We start from the raw sequence: 13150 nt of genomic DNA, 5'->3' as shown, positions 1-13150 counted from the left end.
TTTGCGAGTTGGGACAGGTAATTACTCACACTGAGCGGCCGCTGAGAAGAGGAGAAGCTCTCATATTTGATAAATGATTCACATGTTTTTTTTTATTTTTGTCTGTCCTTTGACCTCCAGGGCAGGCTAATGTCTTTTGGGTCACCCCCTGCACACACACACAGTCTTTCATGCACCCGCACACAGTCTCTCTCTCTCACACACACACACACACACACACACACACACACACACACACACACACACACACACACACACACACACACACACACACACACACACACACACACACACACACACACACACACACACACACACACACACACACACACACACACACACACACAGAGAGAGAAAGAGAGTCACAGTTAATGGGATTACCCCAGCAGTCCTGAGCCATCCCTAACCTCACCTCCAGGTCCCAGTGTGGCAATCAGAAGCATCAGCATCCTTAACGCATCATGGAGAGTGCTTGTGATACCACGCTGTGGGGACCTCTGCTCTCTAACCTCTTAACACAGCAGCACTTTAACTGAAGTGACCTCTGCTGCTTTATAGAGCTACCCCCAGAGGAGACCTAAACGCAGCATCCACCGGGTCACAGTATAAGACACCATTAACCTGAACCCATCCTGGACTCAGTGTGTTTAAAAATCTCTCTTCCGGCAATCACAGCAGCATCAACACCTTGTAGGTTGACCCTGTCACACAGCAGTCCAGATACTTGATCTTTAATGTGAGGGTCACATCTCTAATGGATCTGTACTCGGGCGTCTGTGATATGTGTAGCTGACAATAAAAACACATGCTAATTTTTATGCTGCTTTGATACTGAAAACACAGGAACGGGTACACATTCCTTCCTATCCACACTCCCAACACGATTACTTAGAAATGAAGCGGAAAATGGAAGCGATTTATTAACGAGACATTAGAGGCACTTTTAATAACCTTCCCATCCTGCTCAGCAGGGAGCTGCGGATTACACCACACAGGTTTCGGTGACACCAGAAAGGAAGTCCCCCGCCGGGTGTGTGAAGAGTGCAAAGGGACACAATACCCAGCCTGGGGTTCTCACATCCCGCTCTGGGCCCTCACCCCAGGGGGAAGGACAATGGGTTAAAAAGGCATGAATGTCCTGCCTATCCAGGATATAATGTAGGTGGCTGCCACTGGGTCTGAATGGCCTGACAGAGCAGCGGAGGGAGAGGCACAAAGAGCCCATAATAAAAGAGATTCCTCGGGTCAGTAAAGCATTGCATTCACTTTGGCCTCCACAGCTCACAGCCTCTCCTCTCACATTCACCTTTAGTCTAAACTGCAACAGCTATTGGATATATTTAAAACAGCAAACATATCTGTGAAGTGCAAGTGTTGTTCTATTGTAATACATCTAAGTAAAATAATTAACATTTAAATACTTTCCAATCCATTATTTGTGACTTTTTAAAATGTAAAAAGAAAAAAAAAACTAATATTAATGTTGTTGCCGTTACAAGCAGTAGTAGAAGCTGCACTGGTACAAATTGTACATCATATTTAGGAGGAAATGTAAGGTGTTCATTGGCGCTTGTTTGGTGCACTTAAGAAGAAAAGGATCCAGTTTAAAAGGAAAATTGTCACTCCCACTAAAATTTGAGAAAGGATTAGAGGAATTCCACAGTATTAGGTGACATATGTTCGTGCAGAAGTGTGAGAAATCAACAGCTTGATTATGTCGTTTTAAATGTGCGCCCACAATTTGTCCAAGCTAACAATTGGCAATATGCTCAGGATAACTTTAAAATACTTTTTCAAGCATGCAATAGTCTGAAAGTGTATAGATTGATCTTTTATGTTGTAAAAAAAGGGGACAAAAAAGCCACTTATCTGATATATGCAAGTGTCCCCCTTGACTGCGTGCAGTGAACAATCATTAAAATGCGTAACCATTGTCCAATTCACTGGCTGGGACAATCAGATAATGCAAGGAGACAAGGGATGATGCCCACACAGACACATGCCTTTACTGCACCCTTAATCTAATTAAAGCAAATAAACTTATAACTGATCTCCTTGGTGACAAAACACTGCTGAGGAAGCTAATTTGTTTCCTTGTTGTGGCTCCAGAAACAGATAATACTGTTTTATTACACAAAGGTCACCAGGGAAATTAACTTCTGGGCCAGCAAATAAAAAAAAGGCCCGGCACTCAGAATAACAAGTACATACTGATTACATTCAATCATGAGAGTCCCAGTTGGATAGGACGCTGACCTTTCTTCCGTCTGTCAGGAAATAAGATATGTAAACGCAGGATGGGCCCCTTACACAGGACCATCTCTATGTTACATTGTGGAAACAATTGAGCAAGGCAGCCACTACAAGGCAGATTGCACAAGTTATCTATTTGAAAGAAGTTTAATTTTAACAGTTGAATAGAAATTCATGGCTTTTTTTTTTTTTTTTACTCGAAGAACACTAAATTGGATTAACAGCACACCACTGAATTCACAATGAGTGAACAAAAAAGTTTTAGTTTCTTTGTCTCCTATTTAATACAGCCAAGGTAGTCTCAGGGTATTATTAGTCACCCTCCATTAAACTGAGAAGACAATTCAAGTTGTTCTACTCAGTTGATTTACCATAAATCAACAAACTAGCAATCATTTGATGATTATCTAACTTCATTTGTGGTATTTTTTATTTCAGTTTCTCTGACAAACACCAAGCTGGATGTTTCTTTTATTGTACACTTTCATTTCATTTCGTCCCTCTCCTGCTGGTGCAGTTAGTCACTGTCTCCCTCTTTCTCCATGATTGATGTTTACAGGTCATAGCAATACTCTTAACTCATTAGTTAGAAAGGGAAAGATGGGAGCACTTGCTGGAGTGAGATATTGCAGAGGAACACAGGGAGCCGTTTCAATGGGGAGACAGAGAAACTTAGCGTCAGTGTGATAATAGCCCCTGAACTATTGCATGTTTCAATCAATGGAGACAGAAGTAAATAAAAACCAGAGGGGAAGATTCACCGGCATCGATCCCAGCTCAACACAGACCTTGCTGACAATCTATGGTCTGGGCCAGTAATGCTCCCAGTCATCCACAAAATCAATGAAACTCATCCTTTCAATAGCATCCAATTATTAGCACAAAGTAAAGGCAGCCTTCCACAATAAATCAGAAAACTTTATTGAAAAGTGACGCAGACAAGATAAATGCTAATTGGAATGTGAATGAGTGCAATACTAAAAACAATACTAATAAAACTAGGGACTACAGGACTAGGAGTACAGTTGAAAATAAGCCGACTGGCTAACACTGGAGCATTCACAGAAATGTTGATTAATGTGCATCGTCCTAATCAAATAAATAAATCAGCAAAACAGTTGCAAGTTGGAAACACTATAAAATAAATAAAAATGTGCATAAGTAAAGGTATAAAAGTATTTGCAAAGTACCAAAAGTAAAAGAACTCGTGATGCAGAATGGCCCCTGTCAGTGTTATATCATTATACATTATTGGATCCTTATCAGTGATGTATTCATAGATTAGCAGCACTTTACCAGATTCATATACTGTTGGGTACTCTAATCTGTAATAGTGCATCATATTTTATAAACTGATTATATGTTTAGTGTATAAAACTTCGATCAAAAGTAACAAGTAAAGCTGTTAAATGAATTTAGTAAAAAGTACCTTTCCGTTCCTATGAAATAACATGGAGTAGAAGTAGAAATTAGCATAAAATGGAACCACTCAAGTACCTCAAAATTATACTTGATTAAATGTACTTACCACCACTGACAAAATTACCAAAAACATATTTTATCTAATCACAAATAAATCGAACAGAACTAGAAAAACAAACCAAGTTTGGAATTTATTTGCCCAGGTTTGAAGATATGAGATTTCTGTTGCCACCCCAATGCAAAGGAGGTCAATTGGTCATTTGTGATGCTCACAGCAAATGACATAACATTTACACATGCTAACGTACAGAACTCACGGTTTTAATTGGAGCTACCAAAGGATATTTCCCTGTTCAACATACTCCCCTTGTCAAACTGTTAACATTACGTTCTATGAGTTTTTGTAAGTCAACAGGGGCATTGCTTTGGGAAAGAGAAGTAAGAACCACTTTTTTTTTTTAATGCTGTGAGAACCTCAAATGAAATTTCATTCAGCTCCATCATGTTGGGGTGGCTGCTGAAATCTCACATATGGATATCTCAAAACTTGGACAAATAAAACCAAAACTATCTGCATTGGAAGACACTGCTTGTGGTGAGTGATAACATGTTTTATTGTGGAAAATTAGGTGAACTGATCCTTTAATAATCCAGCCATGAATGTTGTGAAACTGCATGTGTGATACAGCTTACAAATTGAGATGCATATTGTAATAAATCTATACCACTACAAGTAATCATCAGGACCAGCTGTATGTGAACCTCTCAGGACAGTCTGGGTTTTTTCACACTTGCTCAGTGTGGTTTACATTAGGTGAGGGAGTATACAATGTTCCCCTCTGCTGGCCCCCGAGTAATAACCATTAATTTCCCATCATAGTTTGTGTTAATTAAAAAAGCTACAGGTTTAATTGCCGTTAAATGTAATGATGTTAGATCTCATGTTCATGTGTTCAGCTCCACCCATCACCAGCTCGTTACTCAGAATCGCTGGATTTAATCAGATAGAGAAGGAAGACTTGGCTCCAATTATCTGCTCCGCTTCATTATTTAATCCTACTAAAACAGCTCCACGCATGTGCTACGGCCTCTATATGTGTGTAAGTGTAGATGTATTATTGTGTGTATGTATATTGTGGGTTTTTCTGTTGGGTGTATTTGATAATCAGAGTGCAAAGCAATAGTGGAAAATGTAGCATTGAATTAGCTAGACACTATCATGTTAAACGATCAAGTGATCAATTGGATTTTAAGAGATTAATTCACACCAACAGAACAGTGCCCTCAGTGGTGTTAGCTCACTTCTAATTTTTTATTTTTTTTATGTCAGAGGGTTTATGTAGCGAGTATGGAATTACTCCAATTTTTTCCGCAGTAAACAACATAATGATCAGGGATTACAAAAAAAAGAGCTCCGGTAACACTTTTGGTAAATGAGCCGTACGTGTTTTTTTTTGTGGCTTTGAGATTGACCCACACTCATAACGCATTACAGGTATTAAAAAACAATTGTCTGCCATTTTTCCAAAATGGCCTCCTAGTGCAATATTCTGCATTGTAACTTAGTCGGTGCTGCAAATCCAGCAGTTGTGCATTCACGAACAGGACAGTTCCTGTAGTGGGTGTGGGAGGATCATGGCTATTAGCTGTGCTAATTTACGAGCCTTTTCCAATGTCATAAATCTGCTCTGTTCAACAACACAGTACCTGGTAACTTTGCACACAAGATCAATCAACTCCTCCTCATCCAAAAATACTTTTGGGTGATGACACTGCTTATAACAGAAAGCTATCAGAGAGCGGTATCAATCATGTGCTTCTAATTCGCAACAACAGTTCATATCAATAACCAAATTCCTATATGAAGGGATAAATGATACATAAAATGCCAAATGCCACATTCCAAAACTGGGGTAAAATGCATGAATACATGCAATTCTTGTGGTTACTGGGGGCACACGACTAAACACAGTTTTGCAGTATTTGAGAAGATGTCATAAATAAGCATCTAGATTTCCGATCATCAACAGCCCCCTCGAGAATCTCATATCAAGAGCTTCTTTCACTGCATTGTTGGATGAGGTGCTGGTAGAGCACACTTGCTTGCAGTATGGAGGGGAAGAAAATCTGATTAAACAATTAGTGTCAATTAGCCCCGACCAAATCATTCTACAAACAATTGGTCTCTAGTGCCCGGCTTAATTACAGGCGACTTTCAGCTCCTTATCATGAGCCATGTCGCCCATGATTCATGTCCGACTCACGCCTGTCCCTCAAGCACCATCAATTATCCACCAGTAAACAAATCCACCAGGCAAAAAAAAAAAAAGAAAAAAAAAAAAAAAAAAGCACACAGCTCCAGGTCCCAGACCTGATTAGCATACCTCTATGTATGCTCGTCAGCTGCAGTGCAACTACAAGTGATCAAAGCAGCGGTGTGATTAAATGAATAGTACGCCGATAAAAGGATAAGAAGAGCTGATGATCAAGATAGAAACAGGCACTTGTTAAAGTCTGGTATGAGTTCAAATCACTATTTCTTTTGGAAGAAGGTGTCCTGATTCAGTAAGACTTACCCTCCAGGCTGATGCTTGACTGAACATTGGCGCATTAATAAAAATATATATATATAATGCTATGTTGATATTATGCCCTCATATAACATAAGTGACTCATTTGATGCCAGTCTCTAGAGAGACAGGCTGTGTGGTTTACAGTGGTAACAGGAATGATTTTGAATTTTTGATCATACAAACACAAAGGCGTGCAGGCACAATCACGTCTCAAAAATGTGAGGTCAGAGTTCCTGATTTCAACACCCAAACACTCACACATATACACCGAACATGCACAGAACGTGTGAAGGGGAGCGACTGCAGGCGCGATGACATGTTAAATTACCCTGGTGATGTATAGCTTAATGAACCCCTTGTGTTGATCACGCTCCACATTAATCAACAGCCATGAACAGATTCCCTTATTTTCTCAATGCTGCCTTGATAAACTGCAATTTCATTTAACCTTGGACAGCAACTTTAATAGCTTCCACAGGACAACTGTCAATACTTCCCTGGGTATACAGTGATTAAATTGCAAGGCGAGAAGTGTGTCCCTGCTTCCTCCTCATGCTCATCCTGTGTCTCCCTCTCTTCATCCCCCACCACCACCACCACCCCTCTTCAATTCAAATCACAATTTGTACCTTCACACAGTTCGCACTTAAAAAACAAAGTCAAAACAGAAATTTTTTAATTCCGCCAGGAAATATCTGAAACAATCAGTTGCTGTGGTTTTGTTTTGACACAAATTGTCATTGTAGCAACTCACTTTTATAAGATATATTTAATCAGAAGAATAACCTGTTGATTCTTTTGGTGTGTTGGATTTTACTAATTCAGACTGTTAAAGCTTATATCTCTTTCCATTGTAACTTTCTGTCTATGTGCTGTTTACTCTGTTGATAATGGACAAATCCCTTCACTTTAAAATAGCCTATAATCTCAATGGCTACTGCAACTATGTACCCAAAACCTTCACAGGGTGAATAAAGTATATACTCTAAATTATTTTTTTTGAATATGTAGGGTGAGTGGTCTCCCGAGTTAATATTTTTCATCACATTTTTTTCTGAATTTTGTTGTTGTCCATAAGCTCAGTGGACAGGATAAAACAAAATGGTGACAGGCAGTGACCTGAGCCCTGTCATAATGATTTTCCGTGATATCCTCCACCCTTGTCAATTTAGCATAAATTATCAGCCATGAAAGGCCTGCTGGCTGATTAAAACCAATTGTCTGGGTAGAGAAGGACAAGGCAACCTCTTTATTATATGATAAACTAAGTTAATGGAAGAAGACAATCTCCCCTCTGGGAAATCGGACTGACTCTTAATTAAAGCATTGTGTTGTCTCTGCTGGATAGAAGGGCCTTTCTATTATTCCATCATGCACTGGAATGAAACTTTAAGGATAATGTGATAAATAAAGTGACACAACACTTCAGTAGTGGAACAAAAAACATAGTTATTCTTCCTGTGTGAATATCTGACAAGAGAGGGAGAAAAAGCATCATGTATGTGCAGCTTGCGAATGTAATCAACGCCAATCAGATGATACTCACCGTCAACAAATACCGCAACTGTGTGTTTTAACAGATATGTTTATCAAAAACACGCGCCTGACACTTGGTAATTATATGTGATCTCAGAACATATTAGCACTTTTAGGAGAACATGTTTCATTATCACATCCACAGCTAAATATATTCCAAGTTGTTTGTTGCATTTGAAGCCGAAAACAATCTGTGTGTTTGTGCAGCTTTATCTCTGCTCAGGGTGACTTTGCCTTACTCTTGTGCTCCTCGGATGACAACAGAAAAGCAAACATTTCTCTGTCCTGTGCCTCATGTTGGATTTCTCCACCCACACTTGAGAGGTGACAGGCGTACACCCGGACTTCCATTATTATCCAACACAGCAAGAATGCCTCCAGTAGGATAATTACTGAAACTTGAAGAGCCAGGGCTAATCCTAAGTACTTCACTTTGTATGACTGCCTCGCCCGCCTGTCTCTTAGACTGCCGCTCACACTGACAAAGTGCAATGTTGGGCTCAGTGAAAGTCAATAAGAAGACCTCATGGCCCACAGATGTAGCAGTCAAGCCAAATGGTGGCAAAATACACTGTTATCTCGGTTTATCATAAACAGCCTGTGTTTGAAACACTCTATCACCTCAGCCAGGCAAACAAGTGGCCTGGGAAATACAGATCATAACATCCAACTGGCTATCCAACAAATGCCTAAATTAATTATTCAACTAATTTTATTCTGATAATAAGTAGACAGACTTTTGGTGAGAGATTGTGGTTGGCTCTAACAATAGTAAGAGGGCAGCACTGGCAGCCATAAAGCCTGAACTATAAAGTCCTGGCCAGAGAATCTCACTGCTGCTGCCGTCAGGCGTGCTCTGACTGACAGGCGCTGAGACGGATCATTAGCACCCTGTCATATGTGCGTGACACTAACCCATCATATGACACACACTGCAAATCTTAGGATGTTCGTTATTTAACATACAATTATCTAAATATAGGGAGGCAAATTAGGCCCATCCAAATTACCATTTACATGGTTTCCATGTAAACCAGCAACGTGGCAACTGTGAACAAAGAAGCCAGCACCGGGGTTGTTAAATATAACAAGAACTTTAAATTGAAGCTTTCCAGCAGCCTGAAGAGCCGTGTGAGCTCATTTGATGATTTTAATTTATGTGAATAAAGTAAATATCTAGATTTTTTAGCTATGGGATGTGACATACAGTTTCTTGTTCTGATTTTTGCTCACGACGGACACAACTTCCCAACACAAGAAAGTTTTTTGGCGGCTCTCTCCATTCATCCCAGGAGGAACCAGATGCTCCCGTCCTGCCAGACAAAGCCAGGAACAGCTGCCTGATCGATACCCGACAAAGGCTCAGAGGTTAGAGCAGTCAAAAGATTGTTAACTAGCCATTTTATTTGCCAGACATTTATATCATTGTTTACGGTTCAGTGCATCCGTTCAGTACAGGCCATGCTGCACACCTGTGCTTGGAACATTTTCAGGGCCTCTTCACTTACATTTCATGACCTCAAAGGAAAAATGGCAAACAGTCTCCAAGTTAGATACGATACTGACATAGATAGATGAATAGATATGGTTATTTATGTTTGTTTACTGTTTTTCTGCTATATTTACATCATTAACATTCATGTCACCACATTTTGCATCATTGTCAGCAGCTCATTTGAAAAATAAAAGTGGCCGTTGAAAATAGCTGACTGGCTATCTATATGAATGATTTAGAAAAAGCATGAATGTGTGTATGCTTTCGGCTGAGCGCAATGTGCAGGTGTGAGTGTGCACTGATGGCAGCGGAGGATGGGATTGGCGTGTGTTTGCACATTCCTACATTATGCATGTGTATTTATGTTTGTATGAATATGAGTGTTGGTGTACCATGCATCCCAGCCGGCAACACATGGCTTTGCTGCCACCACTCTGGCTCATGTTGTGAGTGTCCATGCAGGCTGGCAGAGAGGGGAGACCCTCTCTGTGGCTCACCCAGGCGGAGAGGGGCTTCCTGCACATCTTTTGTCACACCATTTGGGCCCTTGTGTCTGTGGCTGCCCCGCTCCGGACCCACTTGGCAGCTCACAGTGCAGACGGACATCTGCTCTTTCCAACCTCCTGGTGAACAGAAAAAACAACAACCAACAGACCCTGCTCTCTTGCTCTCTGCTCTGCATACTTTACTCAATACAGTTACACAGTGGCTGTGCAGTAACAATGTTTTGATGCAGCAGGAAAAGTCACATTTAACTATGTCTATCTATCTAACCAACATAACAACACTGTCCAAATGTACTAAAAATATCATCTGTTTCTTAATTGCTATGAGTTAATATCAGAGTTTTAATAATATACCATTTATTTTGCAATATTTAAAATAACTGCAGAAAAAACGAGTGAGTGTAGACTATGACTATATGACCCCTGAGCAAGAGCGGTGTTATAATTGCTGGTGAAAGCCACAAGTGATTACCTTCGGTTTTCTTCCAGGGAAATCTTTGAAAGGAAGGCCTTCAGATTACCGAGTTGCTTTGTAAATCTCCACATTAAAGTATATTTCTGCATCTCTGGGCTTGACTCCTTTCTCCCGGTTCTCTAAGCAGAGTGATTCTGGATCACGCAATATTGAACACACTTTGTTCGTGCTCAGCAGCCCAGAATAACTCGGTCATTATGGTGGCGAAAGGGACAGGTTTTGAGTTTGATTTCATGATGGTAATATAGCCCATGTGTGTAGGAGAAGAAAGCCTTCAATAGGGACATCTGTTCAATGCGGCTTGCAGTTACAGCCGTGCGATAAGAACAACCTGTGCACGCCATCTGAACTAGGACCGACCCTCTGAACGCAACAGGCAACAAAAGGAGTTTTTTTTGGAGAGGTAGTGCGATAAGAATAAATTGTACAATCACAATTTGAAGTGCACATGGATTAAATATCTTGTACCGCTGTAGCTCCAGCAGCAAGACGTTTCCTATCGAGCAGTTATCACGCTGACCTCTGACATCAGTCTTGCTGGTATTATCGCTTGGTAATTTGTCACCAGAGGCCAACATGTCCCCTGTAGCTGCAGCCCATACCTTGCTCTCCAAATGCGTAAAATCACTATTGCGCATAATATTGTGAGCGACCATCCCCTCTAGCAGGAAGAGGAAAGGGGAAAACCAGCATGATCACAGGTGTTTAATTGTTTTATGCTGAAATATAAACTCGAATTATATGTACAAATAATATGCGTATCTCATACCTGTTGGGAGTTTGGGTATATGTAGAGAAAACAGGGATCGGAGGATATTTCCCAAGTTATTCCTAATTGAATTGCCAGTGTAACATCTATCTGGCATGGTCCACAGTCCCAGCGGCAGCAGGAGATGTTGTGTTTTACTCTACTGAGAGCAAACGTCGAGGGTCAATCAATGCACTGCGGAGCGGAGGCGCACGGTATGTAGGTTTTATTCTCGTCACTACTTTGTCACATTTTATTCGCCTTTAAACGCTGTTACCTAATGTTCACAGCTTGCTAAGCTTTTCGATAGTTTGTGTGATTGGTTATTTTTGACAGAAATAAAATAAGGAAGGAGCAGAAAACAGATCGATACAAGTTGTTTCTTATGTACAGAGTCAATAAGAAATGTGAATGTGTGTGTTTGTGTTTTTCCGATTATCTAAAATCTGTCCTTGCTTTCATACATTTAAGGCTTATTGTGAGTTCTCATTTCCCCTGAAATAATTAAAGCGACACTTTACGCGTTAGAACAGACGTACACTCATTTAAAGAATAACTTTAAATAAAGACATATATTGTATTACCTATTTAAATAAATGTCAGAAATGGGTCTCTAAATATTGGTAGCCTAAATAATGGCAACTAAATAGCATGTGCTGCATAAGAATAATAACTAAGATAACAGATTGTGCAATGTTGTTGCATCTGTTTCCGAGTTGTTTTTTAACTGTGCAACATTATGAATAATTTTAGCTGTTTTAGTTTTAGCTCCTTCATTTTTTTTTTACACCTGAAGGTAAAGCGGTGTAAATTAATCCAAAAAGATGTTGTCCAATCCTAGAAACACAGGAATTAATCAGGTAGTCCATCTATCACGCTGTGTAATAAAGGAAGCGACATGGGTTAGGCAGATGATGTGATGAATAATCCCTGGTCGTTTTAATTAACTTTTCCCTGTCCTGTAATGACCAAGCTGGTCAACAGACCCGGTCAATAAGCATGTTAATATCAAACAAATAAAACTGCGGATGATTAAAAACCTCCTGCGTTATTAAATTTGAAATTCAAATGAAATTTATGCTCCCAGTGCGCACTGCATGCTAATAGCGCCCACAGAGAGTCCCAGGGTTCAACGCACGTTTTGCCTACAAGTCTTATTATGTAACAGGAGCTTCCTCTGTAGATTTAACTAAATGTCAGTGGGCAAAGTGATGAACCTATTCAATATAACCAGCTTATCATTTTATTTTCAGTCTCTGACACAGAGTGCAATCACTTACTTTAATAAATAATACCAGTTGACCTGCGGCACCAACAGTCTCTATATTGCCAATAAACTATATTGAGAAATTTGGCTTTTTTTATTTTGTCATTTTAAGGCTAAAAATCCTCCGGAGTCTACTATATCGACCCCTTATAATCATCGTCATCATCTGATGTTTTAGACTAAAGCATAACACAATGAATAATCCTCCACCGGTATGCACCATCTACCAGTTTTAATCAAAACTGTTAAGGTAATTGAACGCAATTACAGTAATGCGAAAGTTTGCCACGGTGTAATATTGGTCCATGACGAGAACAATGCAGCCTTTATATTTTGTGTAGCCTAACAGTTTTGTGTATATTAACTCTTAAGAAGTTAAAACACGCAAAATCCTGCGGGGTGATTTATGTCAGAATAAGTTTCTAATATGATGAAGTAGAAACACGAGGTGGCTTTTATAAAATAAAACACCTGGGAGGCTTAAATGATCAAGGTCTGCACTGAAGTAAATACACACGTAGGCCTATACGCAGGATGAAGTGATTTGACCCACCAAAAGTTGTACCAATGTTTAGCCTGTATCTGGGGAAAATACTTTAAATGTGGAACTTTTCGAGCAGAGATAATTTAAGTGATAGGCCTACAGTAAGGAGCATTGAAGTCATTTGTAAACGGAAAAGTAACTTAAATGGGAGTTTAATATTTATTTACAGTAGGCCCTAGGCTATGGTGGCTGTTTAGCTTTTTGGTGGTGGTGTAGTCATAGTTTACCAACCTTTTTATTTACCGCCATCTACATCCCCAAGCACAGGTCGTCATCCTGCTTTCTTTAAATTTATGGAACTTGATGTTCTGTAAAAATTTCAATAAGTGGC

The 13150-nt window shown here is 39.8% G+C and overlaps 1 long non-coding RNA gene across 1 annotated transcript; it reads right to left on the bottom strand.

Annotated features, from left to right (window-relative positions):
- Positions 1–9170: 9170 nt before the first annotated feature.
- On the bottom strand, positions 9171–9981 carry LOC114557631 (uncharacterized). The gene is made up of 2 exons (XR_003692823.1): positions 9672–9981; positions 9171–9302 (listed from the first exon to the last, which is right to left on the bottom strand). It is a non-coding gene; the product is annotated as an uncharacterized LOC114557631 (long non-coding RNA).
- Positions 9982–13150: the final 3169 nt, after the last annotated feature.

Source organism: Perca flavescens, chromosome 6, assembly GCF_004354835.1.
Source record: "Perca flavescens isolate YP-PL-M2 chromosome 6, PFLA_1.0, whole genome shotgun sequence".
NCBI classification, from domain to species: Eukaryota; Metazoa; Chordata; class Actinopteri; order Perciformes; family Percidae; genus Perca; species Perca flavescens.
The sequence above is the reverse complement of the archived record's forward strand: the minus strand, read 5'-3'. Positions and strand labels throughout refer to the sequence as shown.